The following is a 22671-nucleotide window of genomic DNA, read 5'->3' as shown; positions in this document are numbered from 1 at the left end:
AAACCATATGTCCTACCACAATCCGGGGGGTTCCAGTGCACATGCATGAATCCCGGAGGGAAAGCAAAAACCATCTATCCCTGGGCTAGATGATGATGTGGTATTGAAGGACAGGGAGGGCAAAGAACTGTCCCTAATATTGCCCTACAGGGGGGTGCTATTCTGGCCCTGATAGCCTAACCACAGACCACCCGCCTTAATAAGAGCGACCCCGTCCAGAACCTTACCCTATATAAAAATGGCCCTAGTAAGCCCCTAGCCCCTAGGCCCCTGACTTCCAGGTGATCACTATATAGATCTATGTGTTTTTGACTCATTATAAAAGTATAAGTATATTGCACCCCTCTGTGTATCACACATATACAGTTGCAAGAAAAAGTATGTGAACCCTTTGGAATGATATAGATTTCTGCACAAATTGATCATAAAATGTGATCTGATCTTCATCTAAGTCCCAACAATAGACAATCTCAGTCTGCTTAAACTAGTAACACACAAAGAATTAAATGTTACCATGTTTTTATTGAACGCACCATGTAAACATTCACAGTGCAGGTGGAAAAAGTATGTGAACCCTTGGATTTAATAACTGGTTAAACCTCCTTTGGCAGCAATAACTTCAACCAAACGTTTCCTGTAGTTGCAGATCAGATGTGCACAACGGTCAGGAGTAATTCTTGACCATTCCTCTTTACAGAACTGTTTCAGTTCAGCAATATTCTTGGGATGTCTGGTGTGAATCACTTTCTTGAGGTCATGCCACAGCATCTCAATCGGGTTGAGGTCAGGACTCTGACTGGGCCACTCCAGAAGGCGTATTTTCTTCTGTTTAAGCCATTCTGTTGTTGATTTACTTCTATGCTTTGGGTCGTTGTCCTGTTGCAACATTCATCTTCTGTTGAGCTTCAGCTGGTGGACAGATGGCCTTAAATTCTCCTGCAAAATGTCTTGATAAACCTGGGAATGCATTTTTCCTTCGTTAAGGAGTAAAGTGGGGGATGTATCTAATGTAATGGTGTACGTGGCCTTTTACTGGAATACAGAATGATTATTGCAGTTTATGTATATATAAACACACATATATATATATTTCTGTGTGTGTAAAACGCATGAAATCAGCCAGTTACATCATACATCTGTACCTCGCTGTGTGTATAAATATATATATACTCATGGTGAGGAAGAGATGTATGATGTAACCTGCTGATTTGCTACGTGTCACACCAGGTACTAAGTAATCATTTGTAAAGGGATGAAATACTAATTTTCCTAACTGTATATACACATTATAGAGTGCTGGTGAGAGATACAAAAGTAATGTAAGCATTGTACCTGGGCATGTGCAGTCACGGATCTCTGTGACCAGCCAATGTGCCTCCTCTTCAGATTGGACCATTTTTTCAAGACGGCCATCCTGGGATGATTGATCTTGAATTTTTCTTTCAGCTCGGTCTGGATCTCCTTCACAATCCTTTGCTTTTCTGCCTGGACCCGGGTGCGGTCATAGCCCCACACCGACATGCGCTGCAGGATAAAGACACAAGCATATCATCTGAATTTTTTTTAAATACAAGTATTGCAAATAATGTCCTCAACAAAACATCAAAAAGTATTTAAGTCTTTGAACGGGAAATATTAGAATTAATGTTACCGTTATAAGATCGGATTGTATTGCGATTGTATGTGTGTGGGGTCTGAGCAATTGGATATTGGCCAGCTGAGCAGAGATGTACCTGTCTAGTGAAGTGACAGTACGGTATGGGGTGTAAAGCTGGTTTGCCTCCCCGTTGTGCACCCTGGGTAACTCTAAATGAACCAGCAAATACTGGCGGTAATATAAATAAAGCTTCTCCTGAGTCCTGACCAACAGGACACAAACTCTAATCTATAACACTGTGTTTGTGTGTGTGTGTGTGTGTGTGTGGGGTATATAGTGTGCGGCAGGAAAATGGATATGCAATGTGCATGTGAGAGATATTTCTCTGTTGTCCATACATACATGCTATTGACATAGTGTTGTGATGTCACAACAATACTAAGTGCACCAATCAGTAATACGTATCTACTTAGACCTGATAAAAAGTGAAGTTATATGAATTGCGAAAAAAAAAATTCGGATCACAGGTGGCGATTTCCGCAACCACGAATATTTAAACACTCTATCTGCATATAAAGCGACTGGTCTGACATGCATGTGAAATGTAATCAAATACACTGCTGTAATGTCAAAATACTTAAAGTGATCACTAGTTCTGTCTCACTGTCGCAGAAATTGCCCCTGCCGCTCATCACTAATTAAGATACGGCTGGCCAAACTAAAGTCTTTATAAGCCTTAAACGTGCGCAATGCCTTGCTGATGGACTCCAATGGATGGCCTTGCAGATTCTGGAGCTTCTAATCTTGCATCTCTGTCTCTCTCTCTCTTTCACTTTGGAAAAAGCTATTTTCTTAGCCGTAGCGGTCTCAGAGATGATGGTTTTCTCAGACTCAGGCCTAACTCTGAGGAACTCACACAATGTAGGTCCTTTCTGTAGCACAGCTACGAACTATACTTAGATTGTGAGCTTCACTGGGGACAGCTTGATGCTAATGTCTGTAAAGCGATGCGGAATATAGCAGCGCTATATAAGTGCGTGAAATAAATAAATAATACATGGGTGGACCCAGGACCCAGTGCTATTAGGTACTCAAGGACATTAAATCAAAACATTTCACTTTAGCAATATAACATTATAAACAACTGTATTCTGGGGTGCTGCATCAATAGTGTGTGTAGTATATGTATAATGTAGAGTAGTATTTGTGCTGAGTGTACCCTATGTAGGGTCTGTGTGTGAGGTGTGGCAAAGAGAAGGGTCTGCCATCTGATTTTCTATTTGATCTGATCTGGGGTCTGAATTTTGTTTTAGGGGTGTTGTGCTTTTTCATAGCTATATAACATTTATATATCCTAATTATAGGGGATTTGATTACCTTTGAGAGGCCATTGTATTGTAACATATTCACCATTGTGTATGTATTTTAGAGTAGGCCGAAAGAGATTCATGGAAAGGAAACAGTTCATATAATTTTTTTTGTAGATGTACCAGTCTGAGAAGAGTCATTCTTGTCTCCTTACAGATTTATTACTGAGATAAGGATATTCTCTAGACTCTCTGGTGCTAATTATCCCTACGGTTTAATGTCTATTGATGAAGCAGAAAATCTGTGATGTATATGTATAATGAACATTAAGTTTTTAGTATAAGATAATTAATAGGACATATGTATCGTTTTATATTGTTGAATATTATAAAGGACGTCAATGCATTTATTATCTTATATATTTCTCACTAGGAACGCATACACTCCTAAAGCATGATAAGAAGAATTTCAAGTGTAAACTTTGTACTGAGATAGTGTTATTTTAACTAACAATCAATCAACCGTTGAAGAAACAGAGGAGACACAAATGTCTGTGAGAGTACAAGGTCTATTATATTCTTATCGGTACATAAATTTAGTAGCTTGAGAAACGTCTCAAATGGTACCCAAATGTCTGTGTTTTAAGTTGGTTTATGTGTCAAAAATAATCCCTTAGCTCTGATTTAGGATTCCATATATTATGTGTATAGAATATAAGCGAAATCAGACCTGGACAGTTAACCCTTAAAGGGGTTGTCCGGGACCAAATGTTTTAAAAAAAAAAACACGTTTACTCACAATGTACATCTAAGTAAAGGCCTCCATACATTTTCAGCTATTTTTGCCACTTCTATGTGGCGCCAACGGTCCCCCACTCATTGTTTATATATCTGTTTATCTTTACCTGACTTCCGGCTGCACTGCCCTGTGGGTCCTGGGGCAGCGCAGCATCAGGTGGTTACAGCTGTCTCTCTGCTCCGCTGTAACTCCGCCCCCTCATCAATATTCACCTCAATTCATTCAGAAGCTCACCGGACTGGAGGGGCGGGGCTTAGCGGGATGTCGGCCAGCCGCTGTAACTCCGCCCCTCATCAATATTCACCTCGATTCATTTGCTGCCAGTGACATCACCGGGCTCCCTGAGCAGTGGAAGAGGAAGCTTTGCTTGCCTGCAAGGGACCCGGTACGTCACTGAGGAGAAGAAAACAGTAACTTCCGGCCATGAATTTCAAAGATGAAAACGGGGCTGCAGAAATCTGTGACAAAGGTACTACCTGCTTGTATGTAATGTGTATGCCACACTTGTACTATTAGAGCAATGTTCCCAATCCCGGACAACCCCTTTAATAGTAATGATGCTAACAGCTTATGCAATAGTGCCACCTAGGTATGAAAAGGTAACATTGCACCAACAGCTGAAATGCATTCTGGGTGATATAGTGACATCACAGTCATTATCATATGTACATGCCTAACCGACAATGTTTGGAAAACTCCAAGTTAGGAAGGTGTGTCTAACTGATAAGTTTGTGACCATAAACCACACACACAGAAAACAGAGAAACAAGGAAAGAAAGGAGAGACCCCAGGAGAAAAATCCCAATGATCAGAACGTACTTCAGAGCTGACTTCTTTTAGACTCTGCATATCATCTGCATTCTTGGGTAACATATAACTTTATTATGTGTAGTATTGATTGAATTAATTGGCTTGATATTTAGGAAAATCTCTGTTTTATTGTGGATGTGTAATGTTAAAAAGTATTACATCAATATTACCACTATTCAGTAAAGATGCATATTACTGAATGAAAGATCTAATATTGATATCAGAGGGAATCTCTGATTGGAATATTCATTCCATAGTCATATCAGGCTTGATAATTTATAACTTATGTAGCAATACTACCCGATATCCGAGATTGGTCATAGTTTGAGCAGAGCAAGGGTTCGTATCTGCCCTTATTACTATTGAGTGTATATCTCATAATTGTCGTCGAAACGCTTGTATTACATTTTTATGTTTGAGAGGTGATATGGAATGCTGGTAGTCATGTTAGAGCCACCTAGTGGTGAATTTTGGGTACTGCATATCACTGTGTGTCATTGCATATTATTGAGTTTAACATTCATTAAGCTTTGATTGCATTTTAAATTATTGTATAATAAATTATTTATATTTTTGCATAGACGCTTGTACCTTATTTTACTGATTGCACAACATAATTAAATTAACAACAATCTCTTTTTGAGGTGTGTTATATGTACCACCTCTAGGATCAACTCTTTTTGAAATTTTTCCTTTGATCCTATTTTTTAAATAAAGCATTTGCTTTATATCCCCGACAGGGTGGGGGTCTGGTCTGAGGTCTGAGTATTGAGGCCTGTGACCAAGTAAAGTAAACTGTGCCACACGTGCTGTGCGGTGCAATTTTTCAATGAAATGAGCAGGAGTGATGATGGAGTTTGGGTGACAGGGCTGCATTTGAGTCCCAGTCCGGCCTTGTGGAGGCCCCTGGACAATCACTCGTCTCTAGATCTCTTTCCACAGCTTTGCAGGCTGTCTCTGCATATGCATCTGATTTATACTGCAGTGAAATGCCAGTTCATATACTAAATATGTGATATCTTACTACAAAGGGCATGCATACAGTAGGCCAGCATAACCCCTGAGTTTGCAGTTAGCTTGAAGAGGAATAAAATGAAATAACAAAGTAAAGAACATTTTGCATCTTTTTTGGGGATTTCAGCATTTTTGCTGTCATTTAATACATTAAATTTGGACAAGCGGCAACAAAGCAGGGATGTTTGCTGTAAGAGGAAGATAACACGCATTGTTGAATGTTACAATGATTCCTACCTTTACCTTCCTACAGTTATTTGCAGTAGAAAATATGATTTTTTTGCACAGTGATATATTTTATTCATTGCTCTGCTTACCATTGGTTTATTATATTTTTGCAATGAACAGTGCCATCGCAGAAGCTTGCATTTTGGAATACTTTTATCTAATGGGGGAAGGGTATCAGAGGATACAGTGGTGACAACAGCCCTACTACTCGTATGGCTCATAGCTTACATAATGGAACAGCTGCAAGTGATATGGAGGCACAGGTGTGGACCCATTCATTTCAATGCCTTAAAGAGCACAAATCAGTTGGATCAACCAGGCATATGCAGTGGCCGGGTCTGGGGTGGCCCCAATGCTATGCTGGGTCCCCCGAACACCGTCGAGGTGTCACCACGTGTTGCTGCTCTCCGGAAGGGATGGTAAGGTGTGGTGCACCCCAATGGGAAATAAGTCCAGAGAGTCAGGGTCTGCAGTAAACCATTGTGCTTCTTTACTGGAGGAATTCAGGTGCAGAACAATACAGACGAGACATAGAGCTTGCTTCTCCAGTCTCCTCCCTGGCAGAAGAAGGGTTTGATGCTGAGGAAAGGCCTGAGCTAGCTGTCCCTCTCTCAGAAGGCCGGTTCTCTGGCCAAAGTCTGGTGATCCAGGATCTGCGGCTGAGTATCCCTATCTCAGCATCTTCTTCCAGTTACTCAATAGTCTGGCAGAGTCTTCTCTTCCAAGCACTCTTCCCTAACTACAGAACACTAGGGGCTCTGACTGCTCTCCTTATATACCAGTTTTAGCTAGACTGGAACCTTCTAGTGGGAGGGGTGGAGTGGAGAAGCTCAGCACAAACAAATACATTGTTTCAACACCCGTCTGTCATAGACTTGCATTAAAGCTTCAATAATACTCAATGGCAATGACACAGCAGGTTTTCCAGACAAAAACAAGTTTCCAGACATAACAACAGAGCTAAACCAGACATTCAAAAGGTCAGTCTGTCTGGTTTTGGTGGTAAACAAGTCTGGCTTTTATCCTGCAAAACATGCTCTTCTTCTTCTTTAAACCCTATCGCAGCTGTGAGAAATTACCAACTTAAACCTAACTAGCCTATTCCTACTTTTATCTATGCCCCCTGTTACACCAGAAATCTAACTTTTATAATATTCTAATTAGACTCTAGGAGCCGGGGGGGGGGGGGGGGGGGGTCGTGCTCCTAGAGGCTTCGTTCTCCCACCTTTGTAACCTCCCTCCAAGTCCTGATTGACAGGGCAAGGCAGCGCTCACATCCGTCTGCCAGCCCTGTGCTCTGGTGAAATCTCTCACCGTTCAGCATTCGGCACAGGCGCGGTGAGGAAAAGACGCTCGCAGGCTGCCAGCTTCCTCACCGAATACTGAACGGCGCGAGATTTCACCAGAGCACAGGACTGGCAGACAGATACATGTGCTGCCTGGCCCTGTTAATCAGGACTTGGAGGGGGGCGACAAAGGTGGGAGAACGGAGCCTCTAGGAGCAGGAATGACGCCCCCCCTGCTCCTAGAGGCTATTTAGCATATTATAAAAGTTAGATTTCTGGCGTAACGGGGGCACAGATAAAAGTAGGAATAGGCTAGTTAGGTCAGCTAGCTTAATAGGGTTAAATCTGGTGACAGAATCCCTTTACTGGTGACAGAATCCCTTTAAGCAAGTTACCCCTTTAAAGTGAAATAAAGTAAGAATTTTGCATTGGGGAAATAGGCAAATGTCCACACATGTTCAGACTTCAAAGTACCCTTGCTCCAGGGCACTACACATACTGCCTGGCAGGTTTAATCCTGCTGATTACAATGATAAATGTCTCCTTAAAATTGGTTCTGGTATTCTATAGAATTTTTTTTTTTATTCTTTATGTCTATTAAATCTTCAGTGCACCAAGGGTAGTGGCCAGCACTGGAAAGCGGAGGAGCTGAGGTGCACTGAGGGGGCAAACCCCGCTCCTTGGTGCACTAAATCCCTAATTTGCATATGCAATAAATAGCCTTTTTTCTTGGGAAACTGATTTTCATCAGCAGGATCAATGCTTGATTTAATAAGGTTGATCCTGCTGACCATGTAGTGAAATAATCATATTTTGCCGTTGAAACTTTTCTAGCTATACAAAAGAGTATTATTAGGTTTTTATATTGTAAATAGAACCCATAAAGTATAATATAAAAGCACATTCAGAATAATTTGACACAGTGTTCACACTTCTTCAGGCACGCCGGAGATATGTACTGACTGTATTTTTTTTATACCTCCAATAATGCCAGCAGGTTGATGCAGCAGCTACTCCTGTGATAGTAGAATACGTGATGCCGGTGGTCATGGCTCTCTTATTCTTTGCTCCCATGTTGTCTGCCATGGTGCTCTTAACTGCTCTGACTTGTGAAGAACAGTACCTCCTGGAGGAATGAATTTCAGATTGTGACTGACTGCCAGAGAGATTTCATAGAGGGATCAGATGACCTGCTAACAGAAATACAACCTTGTGAGAGCTAATGGGGCTTACAATGTCAGCTATCAGACAGCTACTTCTTATCTTGCAAACTAAATTCTAAGGTAGAGCCAAAACAGATAGCCTTATAAGAGAAAAACAGCTCACAGTTTCTGCACGTAAGGATTTACAAGAGCTGTGAAGGTTTAATTTTGGTTTCAAGTGCGGGTAGGGGCGTAGCTAAAGGATCATGGACCCTGGTTCAGGAGTTCAGCTTGGCCCCCCCTTCCCTCAGTGATTTGTGGAAAAGGGCAGGGATGCACATAGTCCTTCTGCTGCCTGGGGCAAAAATTAAGAAGGCACCCCCCATGACAAATTCTCAACCTAACCCCTACCCTCCAGGCCTACCGTTAAAAACATATTTGGAAATATTGCATACAGCGCTATAAACAATACAGGGTAATACTGTAGGACCGTGAACTGGGGAGGGACCCCCAGGATACAGCAAAGTCACAGACGAGGAAAGCGACAACACACAGCTTTGTGCGAAAACAGAAACTTTACTAAAACAGTAATATAAACACAACAATGTGAAGGGGCACCAAAGATCTTATACCCCGGGCCCACAGTCACTGTCCGGTTGGACAGACCTATCGCGATGGCGTGCACAGCCTGCAAGTCGATGCTGTGCTGCAAAAGAGAACAAACCCAGTCAATGGCGCACACAGCAGAGCCTGCAAGTCAATACTGTGCCGCAGAACAATTCTGTAAAGCCTGCAAGTCCTAACTAACTAAATAACTAATTACAGCTAGTCTCTGATGCTTCAGGCGCCACTAATATACTGCGATGAGTAAACAGATTTACTGACCTGCGTCCGTTCTGTGTCAGAGAATGCCTCTTAACCGAGATGGCCACCAGTCCCTTACCGCACACGTGGCCTTGCTTGGTAGATAGACTTCTGTCCAAACACTGTAGCAGTCCTCCTGAAATGATCCCTCTTCCCAAGGGCCGGATCTAGGTGAGGGACAACGACTAGTCCCCCTCCACTGCATCCCCAATCACTCCAGGACACTCGCCAACAAGATGGAACCGGATTCAGTCTCACACAAAAAATTCTTCCAGCATGTCAGCTATTTCTCTCACACTTCCTGGTTCATCTTCTTTTTTTTTTTTAGTCTTTATTTAAAGGGATTCTGTCACCAGGTTTCACCCCCTCCAGATAAAAATATGGTTATGTTCAGGGAGCTTTCACGATTCCTAATGTGGTCTTATAAATGTAATCTGTAGGCTCATTTTGCTAAAAAAACGCTATTACTAACCTGTCATTCAACAAAATAAGGTGCCCAAGGGGATGTAAATGGATCCAAGCTGCCGCCCGTACCCGCCGCCGTTTGTGCCCAGCTCCGCCTTTCCCGACCTCACTGCCGCCTCATAATCCTGTGTGACGCCTCCGGCTCTCCCTCCCTCCCTCCCCCCTCCTTCTGCTCTAACATCTCGCGTGTGCGCACAGGGCTCTGCCAGTGTGCAGGTCATCGAGAGGTTGAGCGAAGTGCCGGCGCATGCGCACTTCGCTCTATGAAGCCGAGCGGAGAAGTCTGCACGGGCGCATCAGGCAGAGCCCTGTGCGCACGCGCTAGATGTTAGTCCAGAAGGAGGGGGGAGGGAGCGAGAGCCGGAGGCGTCACACAGGATTATGAGGCGGCGCTGAGGTCGGGAAAGGCGGAGCTGGGCACGAACGGCGGCGGGTGCGGGCGGCAGCTTGGATCCATTTACATCCCCTTGGGCACCTTATTTTGTTGAATGACAGGTTAATAATAGCGTTTTTTTTTAGCAAAATGAGCCTACAGATTACATTTATAAGACCACATTAGGAATCGTGAAAGCTCCCTAAACATAACCATATTTTTATCTGGAGGGGGTGAAACCTGGTGACAGAATCCCTTTAAAGCTTTCTTTTTTTCCAAAAAATACATGAAAAACCGACTTACAACACGGTTTCAAGACTAGAGTCAACAGCATCACTTGTACATACTCAATATTTGTGTACATCATAACGATACTTCGTTACATACTCTTATTCAACAACTTTAGTACATAGATTGTTAGGCTACTTTCACACTTGCGGCAGAGAGATCCGGCAAGCAGTTCCGTCGCCGGAACTGCCTGCCGGATCAGGCAAAATGTATGCTAACTGATGGCATTAGTAAGACTGATCAGGATCCTCATCAGTCTTAAAAATGCCTGATCAGTCGAAAAAATGCATTGAAATGCCGGATCCGTCTTTCCGGTGTCATCCGGCAAAAACGGATCCGGCATTTATTTTTTCACCTTTTTTTCAGTCTGCGCATGCGCATACCGGAAGGACGGATCCGGCATTCCGGTATTCTGAATGCCGGATCCGGCACTAATACATTCCTATGGGAAAAAATGCCTGATCCGGCATTCAGGCAAGTCTTCAGTTTTTTTAGCCGGAGATAAAACCGTAGCATGCTACGGTTTTCTCTTTTGCCTGATCAGTCAAAACGACTGAACTGAAGACATACTGATGCAAACTGAACGGATTACTCTCCATTCAGAATGCATGGGGACATACCTGATCAGTTCTTTTCCGGTATAGAGCCCCTGTGACGGAACTCTATGCCGGAAAAGAACAACGCAAGTGTGAAAGTAGCCTTATTCAGCTTCTTCAACTCCAGAAGTGATGCCCCATCCACTCACACAATCACACTCACCACAGCGCTGCAGTTCCAGTTCCTTTAACTAGTTATTGTAAATGGTCAATCATTGAAGGCTTTGTCTCTTTTCCGCTCCCAACGGCGGTCTATTGCTAATGGGATCGGCCTAGCAACTACCATATGTTGAGCGGTCTGGACTACACCTCCCTTTCCCGGCCATTGACTGATTGTCTCCCTCAATCCTAAATGATCATTGATCTGGCTCTCAACCAAGGTCCCCAGATTTTCTCAAATTTTTCGGCATTCCCCCTCGCTATAAAGGTCAATTTGTACATCGGTAGAGCCGCATCTATAATCTGAGTCCAGTGTTGAATTTATGGAACTACCGGAGGCTTCCAATGGAGCAGAATGGACTTCCTGGCATAAAACATCAAGAGTCGATAAAGTATCCTAGCGTATTTTGTTTGGATCAGATCATTTATCAATCCTAACAGACTATTCTCTGGGGAGCACACTGCTGGTAGACCCAATTTCTCATTGAGGAACCCATGAATTCCTGACCAATACTCTGCTATCACTGGGCAATTCCAAATCATATGAATCAAGGTTCCCCTATCATTGCCACATCTAGTACATTGAGCACTGTCTAACCTAAGCATCCGTTCCAGTCTGACAGGTGTCAGATATGTGCGATGGCGATGTAGCCATTTAGTCTGAATTAATTGATCTCTAGCACTGATTACCTTATTTCTCAAATTATATGTTAGTTCTTTTTCATGTCTATCCTCTAGTTAAAATCCTGCAGCTTGTACAGCTCAGATAGTTTACGGTTTCGCCATAGAGGCATCACTGGGGACCACCCCTCAGTATCCGCTCTCTCTCTATACCCCGTGTGGTCTTCTTCCATAAATCTAAGGCTGCATTCACACGTCCGTGGAACACGGTCCGTGTGATACCGGCCTGAATTTCTTCATAGTGCAGGAGCGCACGGCGTCATTGGTTGCTATGACGCGGTGCGCTTCCTGCTGCCGCCGCAGTACAGTAATACACTGGTATGATCTATACCAGTGTATCACTGTACAGCGGCAGCAGCAGGAAGCGCACGGCGTCATAGCAACCAATGACGCAGTGCGCTCCTGCACTCTGAAGAAATCCAGGCCGGTATCACACGGACCGTGTTTCATGGACGTCTAAATGCAGCCTAACACTGCTAACATGTTGGAGGCAAGGTATTTAACTGGATATTTGCCCTCTTAATATATGAAATTCGTCAAGGCTTCATATAAGCCCAACAATGCTGCCTCCAATACTGTGGCTGGATTGTTGGCGTCTGCTCTGATCCACCAGCTAGCATATGTCAGTTGCACTGCCTGGTAGTACTTAAACATGTCAGGCAGAGCTAGACCACCCCGGGCATACGGTGCTTTTAGCGTATCACTGGCATCTCTGGTGTTGGGCCATAAAAAGGGAGTAAGTAACTTGTTAACAGCCTCAAAATGAGGCCTCTTTAACAGTTCTGGAGCTGCCCTGTACATATATAATAATTTGGGCAGTAACGTAATTTTAAAAATATTTATCCGCCCCACCAGCGAAAGGGTAAGGGTCACCCATGCTTTCAATTTTTGCGTAATATATTCCAAGGTAGGGATCAGGTTAAGAGAGACAAACAGTTTAGGTTCCTTATGTATCATAATCCCCAAATATTAAAATTTGTCTACTACTAACAGTTTTTACCTAGCCGAAATATATAACCTATCCACCTCATCGACCAGATACAAGACTGATTTGGTCCAGTTGACTTTAAGTCCCGAGTATCTCCCATAGTCATCTACTACTTCTAGGAGTGTGTCTAAAGACTTCTCTGTGTCACCCAGGTACACCAGCATGTCATCAGCGTATAGCGATAATTTTTCTGTTATCCCTTCAATATTCCAGCCCTCTATTCTTCGACAGCTATTTATCAGGAGAGAAATCGGTTCCATCACAAGTGCAAAGAGTAACGGGGATTGGGGGCACCCCTGTCTAGTGCCCCTTTGCAATGGGAAAGATTTAGATAAAGTTGAGTTGACCCGCACTCTCGCTGTAGGTTGTGCTTATAGGAGATGTAACCATTTCAAGAAATTATCCGGGAATCCAAACTTTCCCAGAATTTCTCATAAAAATGTCCACTCTACTGAATCAAAAGCCTTTTCGTTGTCTAGAGAAGCTATCGCCATATTTCCCGCATTGTCATGCTTTATCTGTAAATTAGTATAAAGTCTCCTAAGGTTTATGTCAGTAGATTTCCCAGGCATAAATCCAGATTGATCTGGTCCCACTATGGATAGTATGATCTCTGATAAACGCGATGCCAGGACCTTTGCCAAAATCTTAGCATCTAGATTTATGAGAGAGATAGGGTGATAGGAGCTACACTTTTCTGGTGGTTTCCCAGTCTTGTGGATCACCACTATTATGGCCTCAGAGAATGTGGGCAGTAACATAGATACCTCTAATGAATGTGCAATCAGCTTACTCAGTCTAGCACTAAAATTCTCTGCATATAGTTTATACCACTGTGACGGGAAACCATCTGGACCTGGGGTTTTATGCGGGGCCATGGCATTTATAGCTGACTGAATCTCCAAGGGGGGAATCCAGCATCACTCTCTCTGTCCTAGACAACTGAGGAAAGGTCAGTCTCCCCAGGTAACTCTTAACCTCCTCAGAAGTATATGTCAATGTAGAGGTATATAATTTCATATAGTACTCAGCAAATTGAGCACAAATCTCATCAGGCCTGGAGACCTCCTGTGCCGATTCCGTGTGAATCGCCGCCACCACTGTTTGGGGGTTCTCAACCCTAGCCAAATATGCCAAAGCCTTCCCGTTCTTATCTTCTTCTGAGAAGACTATCTGTCTCTGCGCAAGGAGTCGTTTCTGCGTGTATTCACGATTCAAGATGCAGCTTGTATTCTCTTTGAAGAGTTAGCCATTCCTCTCGACGTTCCCTAGACGGGTCGCCCATGAATGCCTTTTCTGCCTCCACCATTCTCGTCTCTATCCCAGTACGGGTGATCTGCTGTTGCTCCCTGTGTGTGGCTATCGCTGCTAAGCAGACACCCCTCAAAACTGCCTTATATTTTCGGATTAGAAGAGCCCTCATTCACCTTCCAGTAATCCTCTAACTCTGTGCGACAAGCCGATTCCACCGGAAGCACTTGTAGCCACACTGGGTTTAGCCTCCATACCCTTTCTGGTTTATCTATTTCTTGGGCCAAGATAACCTGTAGTGGGGCATGATCAGAGATACCCCGCGGTAAGTATGACGTCCCCCGTACCATGAGTATAGAGTGTCTATTCCCAAAGGCCAGGTCAATACGGGACATGGTATCTCCCGAAGCAGCATAACAGAAAAATTGCCTAAGGGATGAATTTTTCCATCTCCAAATTTCTACCAGATTATGAGCCCTCGCCCAATTAGCTAAAGTCATATTATGTCTAAGCGGAGGCCTCAACCTATCCAGTTGATTGTCTGAAACTGTATTAAAATCTCCCAGTATTATAAGGGGAGCTGGGGGTAGCATTGAGATCTTAACCATAAGCTCGTCCAATATAGACCGGACAAAAGGTGGTGGGATATCCAACCCTACTATAGTCAGAGGTTCGCCTCTGATGAGACCATGTAGGAGAATTAATCTACCATTTGCATCTACCTGCACCTTGATCAGTTGCCAGGGTAACGCTTTACCAATCAGGACGGAGACCCCACGTGCATTGTTCGTATATGTTGCATGATGCGTCTGCCCTACACACGGACGTCGAAAAGACAGAACCTTTCGATCTCTTAGATGTGTTTCCTGTAAAATAATGATATCAAGAACATAAACTTTGAGATAATTCCAGTTGCAAGAAAAAGTATGTGAACCCTTTGGATTAATATGGATTTCTGCACAAATTGGTCATAAAATGTGATCTGATCTTCATCTAAGTCACAACAATAGACAATCACAGTCTGATTAAACTAATAACACACAAAGAATTAAATGTTACCATGTTTTTATTGCACACACCATGTAAACATTCACAGTGCAGGTGGAAAAAGGATGTGAACCCCTAGACTAATGACATCTCCAAGAGCTAATTGGAGTGAGGTGTCAGACAACTGGAGTCCAATCAATGAGATGAGATTGGAGGTGTTGGTTACAGCTGACCTGCCCTATAAAAAACACACACCAGTTCTGTGTTTGCTTTTCACAAGAAGCATTGCCTGATGTGAATGATGCCTTGCACAAAAGAGCTCTCAGAAGACCTACGATTAAGAATTGTTTACTTGCATAAAGCTGGAAAGGGTTATAAAAGTATCTCCAAAAGCCTTGCTGTTCATGAGTCCACGGTAAAACAAATTGTCTATAAATGGAGAAAGTTCAGCACTGCTGCTACTCTCCCTAGGAGTGGCAGTCCTGTAAAGATGACTGCAAGAGCACAGCGCAGACTGCTCAATGAGGTGAAGAAGAATCCTAGAGTGTCAGCTAAAGACTTACAAAAGTCTTTGGCATATGCTAACATCCCTGTTAGCGAATCTACGATACGTAAAACACTAAACAAGAATGGATTTCATGGGAGGATACCACAGAGGAAGCCACTGCTGTCCAAAAAAAACATTGCTGCACGTTTACAGTTTGCAGAAAAGCACCTGGATGTTCCACAGCGGTACTGGCAAAATATTCTGTGGACAGATGAAACCAAAGTTGAGTTGTTTGGAAGAAACACACAACAGTATGTGTGGAGAAATAGAGGCACAGCACACAAACATCAAAACCTCATCCCAACTGTGAAGTATGGTGGTGGGGTCATCATGGTTTGGGGCTGCTTTGCTGCGCCAGGGCCTGGATGGATTGCTATCATCGAAGGAAAACTGAATTCCCAAGTTTATTAAGACATTTTGCAGGAGAATTTAAGGCCATCTGTCCACCAGCTGAAGCTCAACAGAAGATGGGTGTTGCAACAGGACAACGACCCAAAGCATAGAAGTAAATCAACAACAGAATGGCTTAAACAGAAGAAAATACGCCTTCTGGAGTGACCCAGTCAGAGTCCGGACCTCAACCTGATTGAGATGCTGTGGCATGACCTCAAGAAAGCGATTCACACCAGACATCCCAAGAAAATTGCTGAACTGAAACAGTTCTGTAAAGAGGAATGGTCAAGAATTACTCCTGACCGTTGTGCACGTCTGATCTGCAACTAGAGGAAACGTTTGGTTGAAGTTATTGCTGCCAAAGGAGGCTCAACAAGTTATTAAATCCAAGGGTTCACATACTTTTTACACCTGCACTGTGAATGTTTACATGGTGTGTTCAATAAAAACATGGTAACATTTAATTCTTTGTGTGTTATTAGTTTAAGCAGACTGTGATTGTCTATTATTGTGACTTAGATGAAGATCAGATCACATTTTATGACCAATTTGTGCAGAAATCCATATTATTCCAAAGGGTTCACATACTTTTTCTTGCAACTGTAAATACTAATGACCTTTTGATTTTACAATTTAGTCCTCTCACGTTCCATGAGATTATGTTTATCATCGCCATATGTCTATCCTATCTTTGCGTATATTGTAGTGACCCTCTGTGACGCTGTGGTAGAAATCATACATCCATCCATACCAACTGGAACACATTTTAAACATTCCCATTTCCCCTCCCTGCCCACACACCCAAACCTGTCTGGGCCTTAGATCCCGAACTTCTAACTAACCTTATAGGTAAGGGAACTTCCCTTGCCTAACTCGAACATGACCTATCCAAGTACTTTTACCATATATATCAGAGTCTGCTCTCCTTCTCTCTCTAATCCCTCACCCACCTGTCTACATGAAGGTCCCTGAGATAGCAACTAATGGCTTTTTCACACTTGCGTTGTTGGGTTCCGGCATAGAGTTCCGTCGTCGGGGCTCTATGCCGGAAGAATCCTGATCAGGATTATCCCAATGCATTCTGAATGGAGAGAAATCCATTCAGGATGCATCAGGATGCCTTCAGTTCCGGAACGGAACGTTTTTTGGCCGGAGAAAATACCGCAGCATGCTGCGCTTTTTGCTCCGGCCAAAAATCCTGAACACTTGCCGCAAGGCCGGATCCGGAATTAATGCCCATTGAAAGGCATTAATCCGGATCCGGCCTTAAGCTAAACGTCGTTTCGGCGCATTACCGGATCCGACGTTTAGCTTTTTCTAAATGGTTACCATGGCTTCCAGGACGCTAAAGTCCTGTTTGCCATGGTAAAGTGTAGTGGGGAGCGGGGGAGCAGTATACTTACCGTCCGTGCGGCTCCCGGGGCGCTTCAGAGTGACGTCAGGGCGCCCCATGTGCATGGATGACGTGTCGCATGGATCACGTCATCCATGCGCATGGGGCGCTCTGACATCATTCTGGAGCGCCCCGGGAGCCGCACGGACTGTAAGTATACTGCTCCTCCGCTCCCACTACTACTATGGCAGCCAGGACTTTAATAGCTTCCTGGGTGCCATAGTAACACTGAACGCATTTTGAAGACGGATCCGTCTTCAAATGCTTTCAGTTCACTTGCGTTGTTACGGATCCGGCGGGCACCTCCGGCAAATGGAGTGCACAACGGATCCGGACAACGCAAGTGTGAAAGAGGCCTAACCCTGACTTTTACTAGAACTAAAATAACTACTGAACTTGTAAGAGTAAACCAAGTATACAGCAATAGAAATTTAAGGGGGAGAAAGAGAAGGAAAAAAAAAGGGAAACAGATATCCCCCAAGAGAAACAACAAGAGCTATCCCTCTTCATTGTAAAACTTCACCCTCCTGTATGCACTTCATATTCTATTGCGCAATTTCTGAGAATTTTTGCTGACCCTGTCGTCTATGATCTATCAGCTTCTACAGTGCAAACAAATATAGAGGGAGCATTAATTAAAACAAAGCGTGTCCATCATATTGAATCACCCCCTCCTCTCCTGTGGACAACGGGCGTCAAGCAAGTCCGAGGACTCCTCCGGCGTCAGGAAAAATTTTGTCGCCCCGTCTGCGTGGATCCGCAGCCTTGTCAGGTACAACATGGCATATTTTATTCCCAGTTCTCTAAGCCTGGCTCTCACTTGGGTAAATTGCTTTCTTTTCTTCTGTACTTCCGTGGTGAAGTCGGGGTAAAAGGAGATCTTAGTATTTTCATAGGAGATAGTCCCCTTCTTTCTTGCTGCTGCCAGGATGTCGTCCCGGTCGATAAAATGTAATACTTTCATTATAAACGGTCTTGAAGGCGAACCTGTGGGCAAGGGCCTTGTTGGGATTCTGTGTGCCCTTTCTATCACAAAGCACTGGGACAGACGTAGTGGCTCCAGGGTTGATCTTATCAAGCTTTCTGCAAAGGCCTCAGGGAGACCCAGGATGCGAATATTATTTCGCCTGTTTCTGTTTTCGGCGTCTTTCGCTCTCGCTTGTAAGGCCTTGACTTGCTGGAGGAGTGAAGTAGTTGACTCAGAATTGCCTCTGACTGTATCCTCCATCTCCCCCACTCGGCGTTCCACTTCTGTTGTACGAGTTCTCATCTTTTCTATATCATGGCGCAAGAAGTTGACATCACTTTGGAGATGATCTATCTTTGCCGTTAGAGCAGCCTAGCAGGTTGCTATGGCTGCCATCATTTTATCAGTTTGTGACTTTTCAGCTGATTGAGTCCCCAGGACGTCATCTCCTTCAGTTTGACTCATATTATCGATTAAGGTTTTATTTGGGGTTTGAGGGGGTATCAGAGTATTATTTTTCCGCCCCATATACTGTCAGGCATATATTTTCGAAGTAAGAATTCCCCTCTCTTCCGGCTAAGAGAATGCCTTACCCAGGAATTAAAACCGGGATCTGCCACTATATGCTCCCTTTTCTGTTGGGTATAAGCTTGCTGGAGAGACTCTCTTCCCTCCCGGACACCACAGGTACAGCCTCGTGGTGCTACAGAGAAAATGGCCGCTCCTAGCTCCAGGCTACACCTCCTCTTTCTCTCTCCTTCTCACGGCAGCCCCAATGAAGGAAACTCGGGTCTGAACGGACCCGGGGTGTGTAACTCACCACCCCACTGCCGCACCGGAGACCAGAACAGGTCAGGAGACTGTCCGCTTGTTGCATGCGCTCCACTCTGCTCTTCTGGCGCTGGCTGCTCCGTGCTCCTCCGTCAACAGCAGGCTGGCAGCGCTCCCTCCAGCAGTTTGTAGTACTGGCTTGTTTACTGCCACACTTAAGGGGGGCCCTCTAGACGAACTTACCAATCCTGGTGTGTCGGTTTCCACCGCGCAAATCAGTCAGGGGAGTCAGGATGCTGCAGGATTGCAGGAGAGCTCTCTGCCGTGCGTCTCTACTCCATGACAGTTAGGCCACGCCCACGCCTGGTTCATCTTCTAGCAGCATAAGTCAACCTTGCATATTTAAATCCAGCAGTCACTTAGCTGTAACAGAGAACCAGCGGCCTCCTGTGGCCGAAATGCAAAATGACAAAGTTTAACTATGCACCAGCATTATACAGGAAGAGCTGTTCCACAATCTCACATGCCACCCCACTAGAGGTTGTCGTTCTAGGCAACCACCCCCGTACAAACTCCTCCTGTGCATAGCGCTAGGGAGGCACACCAGCATTGGGCCTCGCTGACCGTCTCAGAGTGAGGGGCTCAGAAGTACCGGGGACATCAGGCATATCTGTCAGGGGAGGAGCTACTACTTGTTCAGCACTCTCTCTGGGTGGCAAACCTACCGGGGCCTCTGTGGGTACCTGGGCAGAGACAACCACCATTCCTTCTCCTCCTCCTCTGAGGGGCTTTCCTCTTTACTCTGGGCCCGGGCTACCACTGGGAAAAACTGTGTTTCCTCTTCATAAGCTCCTAGGAGAAATCCACGGCACACCATATGTTCTTCACCAATTAGTGTTTTTAATGCATAGTAATTTTTACATCATTTTCGTTCCATCCAGAGCAAATATTAGAGCAATACAATTGGCTTAGCAGTACAACCCCAACGTTTCGGTCGGTTGTCGACCTTTATCAAGGTATCTGTGGCTTAAGACATTCCAAATGCGCTCTGGAGGTGACTCACCTCCAGAGCGCATTTGGAATGTCTTAAGCCACAGTTCCCTTGATAAAGGTCGACAACCGACCGAAACGTTGGGGTTGTACTGCTAAGCCAATTGTATTGCTCTAATATTTGCTCTGGATGGAACGAAAATGATGTAAAAATTACTATGCATTAAAAACACTAATTTATGAAGAACATATGGTGTGCTGTGGATTTCTCCTAGGAATCAATTGACGCATGTCCTCTACGAGCACCCACCACTTAGGGTGTGCAGATCTCATATCTCCCTTTTTTTTTTTCCCTCTTCATAAGCTGGCTCGATCAGGACCTCCAGTCCATTCAGTCATCGTCCAGCCCTCACCGGCAGCATCAATATTCGTTCTTGTCGAGGTGGGATCTTCACCGGGGTCCTCTGCGGCACCATCACATCTCCAATGGGCCAACCGGACATGTTACTCTTTTGCAGACTACAGCTCCTCACCATAGAAACATAGAAACATAGAATGTGTCGGCAGATAAGAACCATTTGGCCCATCTAGTCTGCCCAATATACTGAATACTATGGATAGCCCCCGGCCCTATCTTATATGAAGGATGGCCTTGTGCCTACCCCATGCATGCTTAAACCCCTTCACTGTATTTGCAGCTACCACTTCTGCAGGAAGGCTATTCCATGCATCCACTACTCTCTCAGTAAAGTAATACTTCCTTATATTACTTTTAAACCTTTGCCCCTCTAATTTAAAACTGTGTCCTCTTGTGGTAGTTTTTCTTCTTTTAAATATGCTCTCTTCCTTTACCGAGTTGATTCCGTTTATGTATTTAAAAGTTTCTATCATATCCCCTCTGTCTCTTCTTTCTTCCAAGCTATACATATTAAGGTCCTTTAACCTTTCCTGGTAAGTTTTATCCTGCAATCCATGTACTAGTTTAGTAGCTCTTCTCTGAACTCTCTCTAGAGTATCTATATCCTTCTGGAGATATGGCCTCCAGTACTGCGCACAATACTCCAAGTGAGGTCTCACCAGTGTTCTGTACAGCGGCATAAGCACTTCACTCTTTCTACTGCTTATACCTCTCCCTATACATCCAAGCATTCTGCTGGCATTTCATGCTGCTCTATTACATTGTCTTCCCACCTTTAAGTCTTCTGAAATAATTACTCCTAAATCCCTTTCCTCAGATACTGAGGTCAGGACTGTGTCAAATATTCTATATTCTGCCCTTGGGTTTTTACGCCCCAGGTGCATTATCTTGCACTTATCCACATTAAATTTCAGTTTCCAGAGTTCTGACCATTCTTCTAGTTTTCCTAAATCCTTTTCCATTTGGCGTTTCCCTCCAGGAACATCAACCCTGTTACCTATCTTTGTGTCATCAGCAAAAAGACAAACCTTACCAGCGAGGCCTTTTGCAATATCACTTATGAAGATATTAAACAAAATCGGTCCCAGTACAGATCCCTGTGGAACCCCACTGGTAACATGACCTTGTTTTGAATGTTCTCCATTGACTACCACCCTCTGTTGTCTGTCACTCAGCCACTGCCTAATCCACTCAACAATATGGGAGTCCATGCTCAATGACTGCAGTTTATTGATAAGTCTTCTATGTGGGACAGTGTCAAAAGCCTTACTAAAATCTAGATATGCGATGTCTACTGCACCTCCACCGTCTATTATTTTATTCACCCAGTCAAAAAAATCTATAAGATTTGTTTGACATGATCTCCCTGAAGTAAACCCATGTTGTTTTTCATCTTGCAATCCATGGGATTTTAGATGTTCCACAATCCTATCCTTTAATAGGGTTTCCATTAATTTGCCTACTATTGATGTCAGACTCACTGGTCTATAGTTGCTCGATTCCTCCCTACTACCTTTCTTGTGAATGGGCACGACATTAGCCAATTTCCAATCTTCCGGGACGACTCCTGTTACTAATGATTGGTTAAATAAATCTGTTAACGGTTTTGCCAGCTCACCACTAAGCTCTTTTAATAATTTTGGGTGTATCTCATCAGGCCCCTGTGACTTATTTGTCTTCACCTTAGACAGCAAACTTAGAACATCTTCCTCTGTAAAGATACATGCATCAAACGATTTATTAGTCATTCTTTCTAGTGGAGGTCCTTCTCCTTTTTCTTTTGTAAAAACTGAACAGAAGTATTCATTAAGGCAGTCGGCTAGCCCTTTATTCTCTTCTACATACCTTCCGTCCTTTGTTTTTAATTTCGTTATTCCTTGTTTTAATTTCCTTTTTTCATTTATATATCTGAAGAATGTCTTATCCCCTTTTTTCATAGACTGAGCTAGTTTTTCTTCTGCCTGCGCTTTAGAAGTTCTTATAACTTGCTTGTAAAACCTTCTGGGTCGGCTGGTGTGTGGTGGCCCGTTGCCAATACTTTTGCCCTTCTTTGGCATAGAGCTGATGGTCTAGGTCCCTCAGTACATTCATACCTAGGGTCATGTCCATTCCACCAGCACGACCCCCTTCTTGCCGACGTCTTGCCCAAACAGTCGGACCCACATCCAGACTATCCCTCGGACGTCCATCTCTCGGTTATCGGCAGCCATCAGCCTGATGACGCTCCCGTCTTCGGGCTCTATAATATGCCGGAAGTGCTTTTCGAAGAACTCCAGGTGCATAAGGGTGCACTCTGACCCTGTATCAACTAGGCAGCGTACCTTCTGGCCTTCCAACTCGGCTTCCATAATGGGGCT

The sequence above is a fragment of the Bufo bufo genome, chromosome 6 (assembly GCF_905171765.1).
Source record: "Bufo bufo chromosome 6, aBufBuf1.1, whole genome shotgun sequence".
NCBI classification, from domain to species: Eukaryota; Metazoa; Chordata; class Amphibia; order Anura; family Bufonidae; genus Bufo; species Bufo bufo.
This window is presented reverse-complemented; position numbering follows the sequence as displayed.